The sequence below is a fragment of the Antechinus flavipes genome, chromosome 3 (assembly GCF_016432865.1).
Source record: "Antechinus flavipes isolate AdamAnt ecotype Samford, QLD, Australia chromosome 3, AdamAnt_v2, whole genome shotgun sequence".
In the NCBI taxonomy this organism is placed as follows: Eukaryota; Metazoa; Chordata; class Mammalia; order Dasyuromorphia; family Dasyuridae; genus Antechinus; species Antechinus flavipes.
In genome coordinates this window covers 111,022,328-111,035,713 of record NC_067400.1, presented here as the reverse complement: position 1 = coordinate 111,035,713, position 13,386 = coordinate 111,022,328, and positions in this window count along the sequence as shown.

The following is a 13,386-nucleotide window of genomic DNA, read 5'->3' as shown; positions in this document are numbered from 1 at the left end:
CTATTCAACATCAAGTTTGAGATATCGAGTGACCTGTTAAAGATATGAGAGTATCAAGTGACCTGTTAAAGATATGAGACTGGAGTTTATGAGATTGGAGTTTAGGAAGAAGATTAGGACTGGAGAGATGTGGCTGCATATCATTTGCAAAGAGATGGTCACAGAATCCATGAAGACTGATGAATGAGCTTAACAAGTGAGATAATCTAGAGAAAGAAAAGAGAATCCAAAGATATAGTTTTGGGCAACATCCACAGTTAACAGATATTACCTGGATTAAGATAAAGCAAAAGAGATTAAGAGTGGGATACATAGATTAAGAAAATAACAGTCTCTGAATTCAAGGAGGAAGAAATGGAATGGGTTTATTAAAAACTATTCTGGAAGTTAAGAGTGGGTGAATAGAATTTAGAATAAGATTCAGAGGAGATATTAGTGCTGAAAATCTCAATAATAAATAAAATAATTGTATTTAACTTTCTTTTAGTTTGATAGTGAAATTTAAAAAATCAAGTTGCTAAATTGTTTAGCTAAATTATTGTTATTTATTAAGTCCCATTTACTTGGTGTCAAAAATGTGTCAAATGCAGCAAATGGAAGAAACCTTGATCTCATGGTTGGAGCAAGATTGAATCAATTGAATCTGGTCTCATAGTCTCTTTAAAAACTCTCAGAGCAATAAGCCTAGAAACAGGTTCAGATAACAAGATAAACAATTTATATTTAAATAAAATACTAAACCTCATTTTAAGGAAAATCATGCAATCAGTGTACTACATCAGAAAAAATCTTCAAGGCCAAATGAAATGAAAAGTCAATTCTACGAAACAGTTAAAGAACATTACTTCCAATACTATGTAGATTATTTGGAAAAATATACAAAAAGGCAGCCCTGTGAAATTTTTTTTAGACACAATTATGGTACTAATGCCTAAACCAGGTAAAGCTAAAAGAGAAAAGAAAATTTAGACTAATAATTCTAATGAATATTAATACAAAAATTTAAATAAATATCAGCAGAAATTATAGCAATTTATTACTGGGATAATACACTATGGCATTTATACCAGGAATAAAGGGCTGGTTCAATATTAAGAAAGCAAGCAGCATAATTGACCATATAATTAATAAAACTTATAGAAATCATTTGATTATTTCAATAAATTTATATATATATATATGTGTGTGTGTATATATGTATATATATGTATATATACATATATATAATTCCTTTTAAAAATATTAGAGGGCACCTGTCAGATTGGCTAGAATGACAGGGAAAGATAATGAGGAGTGTTGGAAGGGATGTGAGAAAACAGGGATACTAATACATTGTTGGTGGAACTGTGAATACATCCAGCCATTCTGGAGAGCAATTTGCAATTATGCTCAAAAAGTTATCAAACTGTGCATACCCTTTGATCCAGCAGTGCTACTACTAGGCTTATACCCAAAAGAGGTACTAAAGAAAAGAAAGGGACCTGTATGTGCAAAATGTTTGTGGCAGCCCTATTTGTAGTGGCTAGAAGCTGGAAAATGAATGGATGCCCATCAGTTGGAGAATGGTTGGGTAAATTGTGGTATATGAATGTTATGGAATATTATTGTTCTGTAAGAAATGACCAGCAGAATGAATACAGAGAGGCTTGGAGAGACTTACATGAACTGATGCTAAGTGAAATGAGCAGAACCAGGAGATCATTATATACTCAACAACGATACTGTATGAGGATGTATTCTGATGGAAGTGGATTTCTTTGACAAAGAGAGCTAATTCAATTTCAATTGATCAAGGATGGACAGAAGCAGCGACACCCAAAGAAAGAACATTGGGAACTGAATGTAAACTGCTTGCATTTTTTTCTTCCCGGGTTATTTTTATCTTTTGAATCTAATTCTTCCTGTGCAACAAGAGAACTGTTCAGTTCTGCACACATATATTGTATCTAGGATATACTATGCCATATTTAACATATATAGAACTGCTTGCCATCCGAGGGAGGGGGTGGACGGAGGGAGAGGAAAAGTCGGAAGTGAAGTGAGTGCAAGGGATAATGTTGTAAAAAATTACCCAGGCATGGGTCCTGTCAATAAAAAATTATAATTATAAAAAAAAATTAAAAAAAATACTAGTGGCCATAGATACAAGTAGAGTTTTCCTTAAAATGAGTAACAGTATCTATTTACAACAATGGGAAGCATTTTATGTAATGGGATAAGCTAGAAATATTCCCAATAAGATCAGGATGAAAAGGCTGTCCATTATTGGATAAAGTATTAGATTATTTATTTAATAAAGTACTAGAAACATAAATATAGTAACAGAATTAGAAAACACTTCACATAAAGTAAGATCTAAACAACTGGAAAAATAACACTTGTTCATTGGTAAATTGAGCTAATATGATACAAATGACAGATCGACCTAAATATATCTACTTCTTTCATTGCCATACCAATGAAACTGCTAAAAATTAATTTGTTGGGATAGAAAAAAAAAAGGAAACTTGTAATGTTTTTAGTTCAGTTTTCTGGTAGTCTCTGGGAGCAACCTTCATTTCAGGAGAGCAATGACCACAAGAACAGCCAGGTGTTAAAGTCCAAATCCTTTATTATCTCTTTCAAAGTCTTGTGTCCTTTCCTGGATCCTGGTTAGCTATCTTATAGTTCAGAGTCTTATCTCCTTCCTGGGGCTGGACACTTTTCTGGAGAGCCTTTCAGACTGGCCTTGTTCTCAGTGGAGAAATGCAGCAGGAGAGCCTGCCACCAGTACCCTGGCTGAAGATCGAATGAATGTTTGTCCTTGGTTCTGAGAGCTTGAGCTCTTGCCTATCTTCTCTGTTCTCTGATAGCTTTTCTGAATGAATCCTGGCTAAGGCTCCCAGCTTATATGCACTACACTGAGTATAAACCAATCATTATATCAGTAGGAAACCATTATTTATTGTAAGATTAAATCAATCATACTGAACCAAGTTAAACTAGATAACCATTGTCTCTCTCAATTCCACTGACTTAACACCTTGTACGAATCCTATGTTTCAAGTTCAGAGTTCTGGTCCATAACAAAACTCATTTGGAGGAACAAAACATTACGAATATCAAGAAAATTAAATTTAAAAACTGCAAAAAGAATTTGGCCTAGGCATACGAGATAAGAAAGAGACAACTGATAAATTGTATAACCAAAATTAAACACAGACTAATATTTCACACCCTATACCAACTTAAGTTTGAAATTGGTTCAAAATTTATGTGTAAAATGTGATATTATAAGCAAATTAGAAAAAAAAAAAACAAGGTATAGTTCACCAGCTAGTTGTTGGGAGAAAGGAAAGATTTATGAGCAAAAAAAAATAGCTAACATTATAAAATGCAAAATGGATAATTTTTATTACATTAAATTAAAAAAGATGTTATACAAAAAACCCAATGTTACCAAGACCAGGAAAAAAAGCAGAAAACTACGAAACAAACATTTACGGTCAGTGTTTCTAATAAAGGTCTCATTTCTCAAATATACAGAGAAATAAGCCAAATTTATAAGAATGCAAGACATTTCCCAGTCAATAAATGGTGAAAGGAAATGAATGGGCACTTTTTAGAGGAAGAAATTAAAACTATAGTTGCATGAAAAAAATGTTCTAAATCACTACTAATGAGGGAAATACAATTTTTTTCTTTTGGTTTATAGATCATATCAGGAGAGAAAAATCAGAACAAAAAGAAAAAAGGAAAACAATGGAGAGATTTAAAATAAAACAGAAAAAAGAAGTGAACATAACATGTTGATTTACATTCAGTCTGTTTAGTTCTTTTTTTGGATGCGTATAGCATTTTATGTCTAATGTCTCCTGAAATTGCTTTAGATTACTGAATGAGAAGAACCAAGTCTTTTATAGATGATCACAAATTCTTACTGTTATTGTATAAAATGTATTCCTGATTCTGCTTATTTTGCTCAGCATCAGTTCAGATAAATCATTCCAGGACCTTCTAAAATTAGCTTGTTCATCAATATGTCACAACTTGCTCAGCCATTCCCCAATCAATGGGCATTTACTCATTTTCCAATTCTTTGCTATTACAAAAAGAGCTCTTACAAACATTTTTGCACATGTGAGTCCTTTTCTTCCCTTCCCTTAGGATTTCCTTGGGATACAGACCCAATAATGGTACTACTTGGCTAAAGAGTATGCAAAGTTTTATAACCTTTTGGGAATACTTCCAGATACTTCTACAGAATGGCTGGATGACTTCACAATTCCACCAATAATGCTTTATTGGCACAATTTTCTCACATCCCCTCCAACATCTATCATTACTTTTTCCTGTCATTTTAGCCAATCTGAGAAGTGTGAGGTGATACCTCAGAGTTGTTTTAATTTACTTTTCTCTTGGGAATTGTGTGTGTGTGTGTAATTATATATATATATATATAAATATAAATATAAAATAAGTTTATTTAGTTATATAAATAAGATAGTTATTTAGAAGATTTTTTTTCATATGGCTATAGATGGCTTTAATTTTGTCATCTGAAAATTGTCTTTATATGCTTTGACCATTTATCAATTGCGGAAGGACTTGTATTCTTATAAAATGGACACAATTCTTTATGTATTTTAAAAATGAGATCTTTATCAGAAATGCTGGCTGCAGTGATTTTTTTCCCCAGCTTTACATTTAATCTTTTTAAAAAAATTTTAATCTTTTTTCAGTTGGCTTTGTTTGTGCAAAACATTTTTAATTTAATATAAACAAAGTTGCCCATTTTGCCTTTCATAATGTTCTCTAGGTTTTCTTTGATAAATTTTTCCCTTCTCCAAAGATCTGATGGATAAATTATCCCTTGCTCTCCTAATTTATGGTAGCATACTTTATGTTCAATCATTTACCCATTTTGACCTTATTTTGATATGAGATGTGAGATGTAGGTATATGCCAATTTTCTGATACATTATTATCCATTTTTCCCAGAGATTTTTGTCTACTAGTGAGTTCTTATTCCAGAAGCTGGGTTTTTTGGGGGGATTATCAAATACTAGATCCCTATAGACCTTGATTATTGTATCAGATGTATCCGATTTATTCCATTGATCCACCATGCGATTTCTTAGCTAGTACCAAATGGTTTTGATGACTGCTGCTTTATAATATAGTTTTAGGTTTGGTACAGCTAAGCCACCAGCTTTTGCATTTTTTCATTAATTCTCTTTATAGTCCTGACTTTTTGTTCTTCTAGATTAATTTTGTTACTATTTTTTTAGTTCTACAAAATATTTTTTGTCAATTTGATTGGTTTAGCACTGAACAAGTAGACAATTTAGGCAGAATTGTCATTTTTATTATATTAGCTCAACCTACACATGAGCAATTAATATTTTTCCTATTGCTTAAATATGACTTAGAGTGAGAAGTGTGAAATTGTATTCATATAGTTCTTGGGTTTGTCTTGGTTGGTAGACCCCCCCAACTATTTTATTTTGTCTACAGTAATTTTTATTGAATTTTTTCTTTTTATCTTTTTCTGATGGGCTTTGTCAATAATATATAGAAGGTGCTGATGATTTATTTGGATTTATTTTGTATCAAATATCCTATTTAGTTTTTTTTTTCAATAGAAATTATTATAAGTCTGTCGCTTCATTGAAGATCCATCACTTCCTCTGAAAGATGATGATAAGTCTTTCTGGGTAGTTAATTCTTAATTGTAACATTAGGTCCTTTGCCTTTTGGGATATGGTATTGCAGGCCTTCTGATTCTTTATTGTGGAAGCTGCCAGATTCTGTTTAATTCTGATTGTTGTCTGTTGACATACAGGGAGCCCCCTGAGAGTGGCTGCTGGAGATGTGACCCAGACCAGCAGAATGGATCTCCTTTTGTGAGAGGATGATTCAAGGAGACTGAGATACAGTTGCTGTTCTCTGACCTCTCTGACTGAGAGGCCTTTGTGTTGTCTGATCACTCTCTTTTTCCCTCTGCCTCCAATTTATCTCATTCCCAGTCCACAACACCTGTGTCAGCAAAGGCTGCCCTGCAACTGCTTCAGATATTTCAGAAGATGCCTTCTGAGCTGGTCTAGAAGCTGTCCATGTGATCTGCTCTTCCATTGAGCCAAAACTGAAAGTCTTAGTTAATGATCTGCTGTGTTTAAGACCCTCTCACCAACTCCTGGACTCTATCTGTCCTGGGCTAAACACGCTTTTTTTTTTTTTTTTTTTTTTTTTTTTTTTTTACCCCAGTGAGACTAACATTTCTTAAAGTTCAGAATTTTGGTTTCATGGTTTGTTGTTGTTGTTGTTGTTGTTGTTGTTGTTGTTGTTTTAGGAAAACTCGAAAAGATTTCTGATTTTACTCTGCCACCATAGTTCAACTTCCAGAACACCCATTCTTAATAAAAACACAGAAGGCATAGAAATAAATTTGATTTTTCCTTAAAATAATAAACAGCATCTGTATACATAAACAAGCATTATATTTAATGGAAATAAGTTAGAAGCTTTTCCGATAAGACCAAGGCTGAAGTAAGCATGCCTTTTTCACCACTATTATTCATATTGTTATAGTGATGCTAGCTATAGAAATAAGAGAAGAAAAAGAAATTGAAAGTAGGAAAATAGGCAATAAGGAAACAAAACTTTGTGATGGTATATGTGATATAATGGTATGCTTTGAAGATACCAGAGAATCAAATAAAAATTATATGCAACAATTAACAATTTTGACAAAGCTGGATATAAAATAAATCTATATAAATAAGTCATCAACCTGTCTAAACATTATCATTAGATTAGAGAATGCTATTTTTCACTTTCTTTAATTTTTCATGTGTTTTACTTGTCTTAAAAAAAAAAAAAACCATGACTAATATGGAAATACACTTCGCATGATAGTTCATATGCTATTTGTATTCAATTGTTTACTATATTAGGAAGGGAGGAGCAATTCCTCCTAAAAAGAGGAAGTGAGAAAATTTGGACTTATATTTTTCAAACGAATGTTAAAATTTGATTTTACAGTAATTAAAAAATAATTAAATATTAATTAGGAAGGTTGTTAAATAATGAAATAAAAAATCATCTTGCAGTGATATCTTAAATATGGAATAGCACAATGTGGATTTAGAATTGTACTAACCCGTATCTTTTTTTTTCTTTCCAGTACAGAAAGTTTAACTTTTTCAGATAAATCTTCTCATAGCTAACACAACTCTAACATAAATTACTGCGACTTATTTGCTGCAGAATAGAAATACAGCAAATTTAAAAAAAATTAACTCACATTATTTTACAAAGTGTTTAGCTTTCTTGTAAACTATGCTCTCTGGGGCATCTTTATAGGTCTAAATTATAATAGTTTGACTGCTGACTATTACTGAAGCAATTTTTAAAACACTATGTGTTAGTATAAATTGGCTCTGATTCAAATTTACTACTAAGTAAGGAAAGGCATTTAGAAAGACCTTGTTAACTTGTATTCTAATATAATCCAAACCTCAAACAAATTAAACACTCAGTTATGTTTTACTTACAACCTCTCTTTATCACCAGGAGCAGGGGGAAATGAAAAAAAAAAACAGAAAAAAAAAAAAAACAATGATCTAAAAAATGAAATCAGGGAAGATCATGTTGTTCTTTCACAAAATCAAAACAATGAATATAAATTGCTTGCATTTTTGTTTTTCTTCCTGGGTTATTTATACCTTCTGAATCCAATTCTCCCTGTGCAACATGAGAACTATTCAGTTCTGCACACATATATTGTATCTAGGCTATACTGTAACCTATTTAACATGTATAGGACTGCTTGCCATTTAGGGGAGGTGGTGGAGGAGGGAAGGGAAAAATCGGAACAGAAGTGAGTGCAAGGGATAATGTTGTAAAAAATTACTCTGGCATGGGTTCTGTCAATAAAAAGTTATTTAAAAAAAAAGAAAGAAAGAAAATGAAGAACAACCAAAAACTAAAAATAAATAAATAAATGAAATCCAATTTTTTAATATTTTTAATGTTTTTCATTACCTTGTGAAAAGTATTTTAAGTGCTGACCTTTTTCTGCTTCCAATATAATAACTAGTAAAGCATTAAATCAAACCTTTAGGGAAATATAACAGTTTGTCAACAATCTGCTAGATTAATGAGAATGGCAAAGCCAATGATACTAAGAAGTACCATTTTCAATTAAATAAATTGCATCAGTTTAAAGAAAATCATTTCATTATACAGCTTCCTCTAGATGAAATTTACAAAAGCTCAGTGACAAAATCATGGTCTAGAGCTAGGAAAAAACATGAGTTGAAATTTAACCTTATATACTGACTAGCTTTGTGGGGCAAGTTACTTAACCTCTCTTTGCCTTAATCCATTGAAGAAAGAAATGACAAACCACTCTCATATCTTTTCCAGTAAAACCCAAGGGCATCATTGTTGTTCTAGGTCTCCAGGATCACAAAGTATTGGAAAGGATTGACTAACTAAAGAGCAACAGGATGAAATTTTAAAATGGTTACTAGAAACTTCCTAAAATGGCAAATGTGGCCAGGATTTGGTACCTAAATGGGGGGATGTCAAGAGATATAGAGCTTTAGGGTGGATTAGGAGATCAAATGGCAACACCTGAATATAAAGGACTCAGCTGTAGTATGTATTTTAACACCAGTTTTTTTTAGGAAGGATTTTTATAATAATTGATATGAATTTACATGAAGTTCAAAGAATTAGGAAATAATTTAAATGATAACTAAATGCATACCAATTAAAACAGATTTCAGAACTATAGTTGATAGATTATCCAAATGTGACTTAATATTAAAATATTTACATAAAAACAAAATTACACTTGGCAACTTTTCACGATATTGTAATCATTAGTTGCCAGAATATTAAACTTGTTTTGGAATTTTTTGAGTTTGTAAGTAAGAATGGCCCAAGGCAGAGCTAATATAGCAGAAAGTGGGCAGGACTTTCTTTGCCTTATCTCTTCCTAGGCTTCCCTCAGAATCAATGCTAGCTCAAAACTCTAAAATTATTTTGGAGTGATGGAATCCACAAATATTTGGAATGTAACAAATTTTCAGCTGGAGATATCTTGGGAGGACTTCAGAAAATGTCTGTCTCAATAGGTAAGGATGGGGTGTGGCCCAGCTCAGGCATAGTCACAGGGAGGCCTAGGATGAAGAGGGACATGGCCAGGCCCACCCAGTGCAGAGAGAGAACCTGCAGCAACACCAGCCCTAGAAGAGTATAAAGTGTTTTCAAGAGGAAGCTTGGTATAATCTCCCCTGTGCCCTAGAGGAAGACCTCAGACATTAAATAAAAGCAAAAAAGAGCACTGAACATAGATAGCTATTACAGAGACAAAATAGAACTCAAACCCTGAGGACACTAAAGACAAGACACTTTCAGATGAAGCTTCAAAGAGGGATATGAACTGGTCTCCATGTCAAAAGGCTTACTTGAAAGAATTTTTAAAAATCTAAAAAAGAATTAGAAGAAAAATAGAAAAAGAAAATGAAAGAGTTTGAAAAAAGAAACACAAATTGAAAAAAAAATCTCCTTAAAAATACATTTAGCAACAATGGGAAAAAATGTGCTTAAGAAAATTATTTCTTAAAAAGGAAATTTGATAAAATGGAGAAAATAAGCAAAACAACTTCTTGAAAAATAGACTTGGTGAAATAGAAAATATATCTAATGAATAAACCTCTTTAACAGTCCAATTAGCCAAATTCAAAAGGAAGCAAAAACAATAAGTGAAGAAAATAATTCACTAAAAATTAGAATTGGACAAATAGAAGATAATGATTCAATGAGACATCAAAAATAAGTTAAAAAAAAAACAAAAAGAAAGAAAGAAAGAAAGGAAGGAAGGAAGGAAGAAAGAAAGAAAGGAAGGAAGAAAGAAAGAAAGAAAGAAAGAAAGAAAGAAAGAAAGAAAGAAAGAAAGAAAGAACAAAAAGAAAGAAAAAAAAAAAAAGAAAGAAAGAAAGAAATAGGGGAAAATGTGAAATACCTCAATGGAAAAACAACTGACCTGGAAAATAGATCCAGAAGAGACAATCTAAGAATTGGACTACTTGAAAATCACAATTAAAAAAAGACCCTGAACAATATCCTTCAAGAAATCATTAAAGAAAACTGCCTTGAAATCCTAGAATCAGAGGGTAAAATAGTAATTGAAAGAATGCACCTATCAACACCTGAAAGAGATTCCAAAATGAAAACACAAAGGAATATTGTAGCTAATTTCCAGAATTATCAAATCAAAAAGAAAATCCTGAAAGGAGTCAGAAAAAAAAAATGATGCAAATATTGAGGAGCTACAATCAGGACCCAGCAGCATCCACTTTAAAGGATCAAAGGACCTAAAGTATGTTATTCTGAAGGACAAAGAGGCTTGGACTGCTGCCAAGAATTATCTCTCCAACAAAACTAAGCATTATCTTGAGGGGATAAGATGAATAGTCAATTAAATAGAGGATTTTCAATTATTTTTGATGAAAAGTTTATAGATAAATAAAAAAATTGATATTCAAATACGGAACTCAAGAAAAGCATATGAAAGTAAAAAAAAAAAAGAGAGAGAAAAAGAAAAAAAGCACTTTTTAAAGGTTAAAGCATTTACATCCCTACACAGAAAAATGATATGTATAACTCTTGAGAATTGTATCGTTGTTAGGGGTATTGTTAGAGGGTGTAGCTATAAGTTGCCTCTAAAGTAAGGATATAAAAAAGAAACTTGGGATGGAAAAGGAATTTTACCAGTACAAAAGGAAAGAGGTGGTAAAATGGGGTAAATTATATAACATGGAGAGCCAAAAAAGATCTATTGAAAGAAAGGAGTAAGATGAGCATTGTTTGAACCTCAATATTATCCAATTTAGCTCAAAGAGGTAATACCATACGTAGTTTGATATAGAAACTTGTCTCATGCTATAGGAAATTAGAAATGGAAAAAAGATAGAGGAAATGGCAAGAATAATAGAAAGGGGACAGAAGTAGAAGGAAAAAGGTATAAGAATAATGTGGAGGAAGAAGATGGGGGGAAAAAAAAGGGAGGGTAGATTGAGAGTGGTGGTAGCCAGAAGCAAAACACTGGTAAGAAAGGAAAAGGAGCAATGAGAAGGAAAAGTCTAACTTAGAAAATATAGGGTGGCAGGAAATATATAGTAATTTTTTTTACCCACATAGTCATACATGCCATTATTTATTTATTTTTAAAATAATAATAATAATAATAATAATAATAATAGCATTTTACTTTTCAAAATATGTGGAAAGATAATTTTCAACATTCATCTTTGAAAAACCTGGTATTTCATATTTTTTCTCTCCCTCCCTCCACCTTCCATATATATATATATATTAAACATGTGCAATTCTTCCAAACATAATTCCATTTTTATACTGCACACACAAAAAAAATAGATTGAAATGGGAAAAATGAGAAAGAAAATAAAATAAGCAAGCAAACACACAGCAGAAAGATGATGACAATACTATACTGAATGTTGGATATACATCCAACTAGATGGCACAGTGGATAGAGTGCTATCCCTAAAGTCAGCAGGACCTAAGTACAAATCTAGCTTTAGACACTTAATATTTCCTAGCTGTGTGATCCTGGGCAAGTCACTTAACCCCTTGCCTCAGAAAACAAAACAAAACAAAACAAAACTATGCTGTGATTCATAATTTAGTCTTCAAGTCTTTTCTTTGGATACAGATGGCTCTTTCCATCATAAGTCTATTGGAATTGACCTGAAATATCTCATTGTTGAGAAGAGCCAAGTCCATCACAGCTAATCATCACATAATTGTGTTGTTGCTATGTAGAATATCCTCTTGGTTGTATTCACTTCACTTAGAATCAATTCATATAAGTTTTTCTAGGCTTTTCTGAATTCAACCTGTTCATCATTTCATATATAACAATAATATCCCTTAATATTCATATACCATAACTTATTCTACCATTCTCCAACTGATGGACATACATTCATTTCCCACTTCTTGACATTACAAAAAGGACTGCTAGAAACATTTTTTGCATATGTGGGATCTTTTACTTTTTTATGATCTCTTTGGGATATAGAGCCAGTAGATATGCTGTTGGATCAAAACATATGTAATATTTGATAGCCCTTTGGGAATAGTTCCAAATTGCTCTCCAGATCAATTCACAACTCCAGCAATAAGGCATTAATGTCCCAGTTTTATCACATTCCCTCCAATGTTTATCTTTTTTTTTTCTTGTCATCTTACCATAAAAATATACTTAATACCTAAAAAAAAAAAATGGAGCACCAACCCTGAAATGAAGAGGATCTGAGTTCAAATCTTGTTTCAGACACTTCATACTTCCTGGCTATGTGACCCTGGGCAAGTCATTTAATCCCAAGTGCCTCAGCAGAAAAAAAAAAAAAAAAAAAAAGTTTCTTAGTGCACATTGATGTTAGAATCCCAGTGATAACTCAATGGAGATGTTATGGGCCAGAACTTGAAACAAAGTGATAACTCAAGGGAGATGTTAGAATCCTAGTGTTAACTCAATGGAATTGATACAATGCTTATTGGTTCACACCTTAAAGCGAATCCTTACAAAGTTATAAATCAGTTGCCTAATTTAGCATGGTACTTAGCAAATTCTCTAACTCACTAATGTATTTAAGTACTCATTGGAGTTCACAAGTATTAAAGATTCACAAAGTTAACTTTGTAACTTTGTGAATTCACATCTCCCTTAATGTAATAAAGGGCCAGGGAAATATAGATCAAAAATTAATTAGAAACTAAATAATTTAATTCTAAAGAATGAGTGGGTGAAACAACAAGCCATCAAAACAATCAATAATTTCATCCAAGAGAATGAAAATAATGAAATAACAAACCAAAAATTATGGGATGCAGCCAAAGCTGTTCTTAGGGAAAATTTTAGATCTCTAGATGCTTACATGAATAAAATAAAGAGATCAGTGAATTGGACATGCAACTAAAAATGCTAGAAAAAGTACAAATTAAAAACCCCAAATCAAATATCAAATTTGGAATTCTGAAAATAAAAGGAGAGGTTAATAAGATTGAAAGTAAGAAAACTAATGCACTAATAAACAAAACTAAAGGTTGATTTTATGGAAAAAAAAAACTATCAACAAGTGTTTAGTTAATTTTGATTAGACAAAGGAAAGAAGAAAATCAAATATCATGGGTGGAGCCAAGATGGCAGAGAAAACACACATGACAATCTAAACTCCTTTCATACCCTCATGACCAATTATCAAATCCATCCTCAAAAACAGCACTTGACTGGTAAAATTCATGAAGATTAGAAGTACAACAATTTACCAGCCAAAGATAATCTGGAAGATGGCCAGAAAAGGTTTG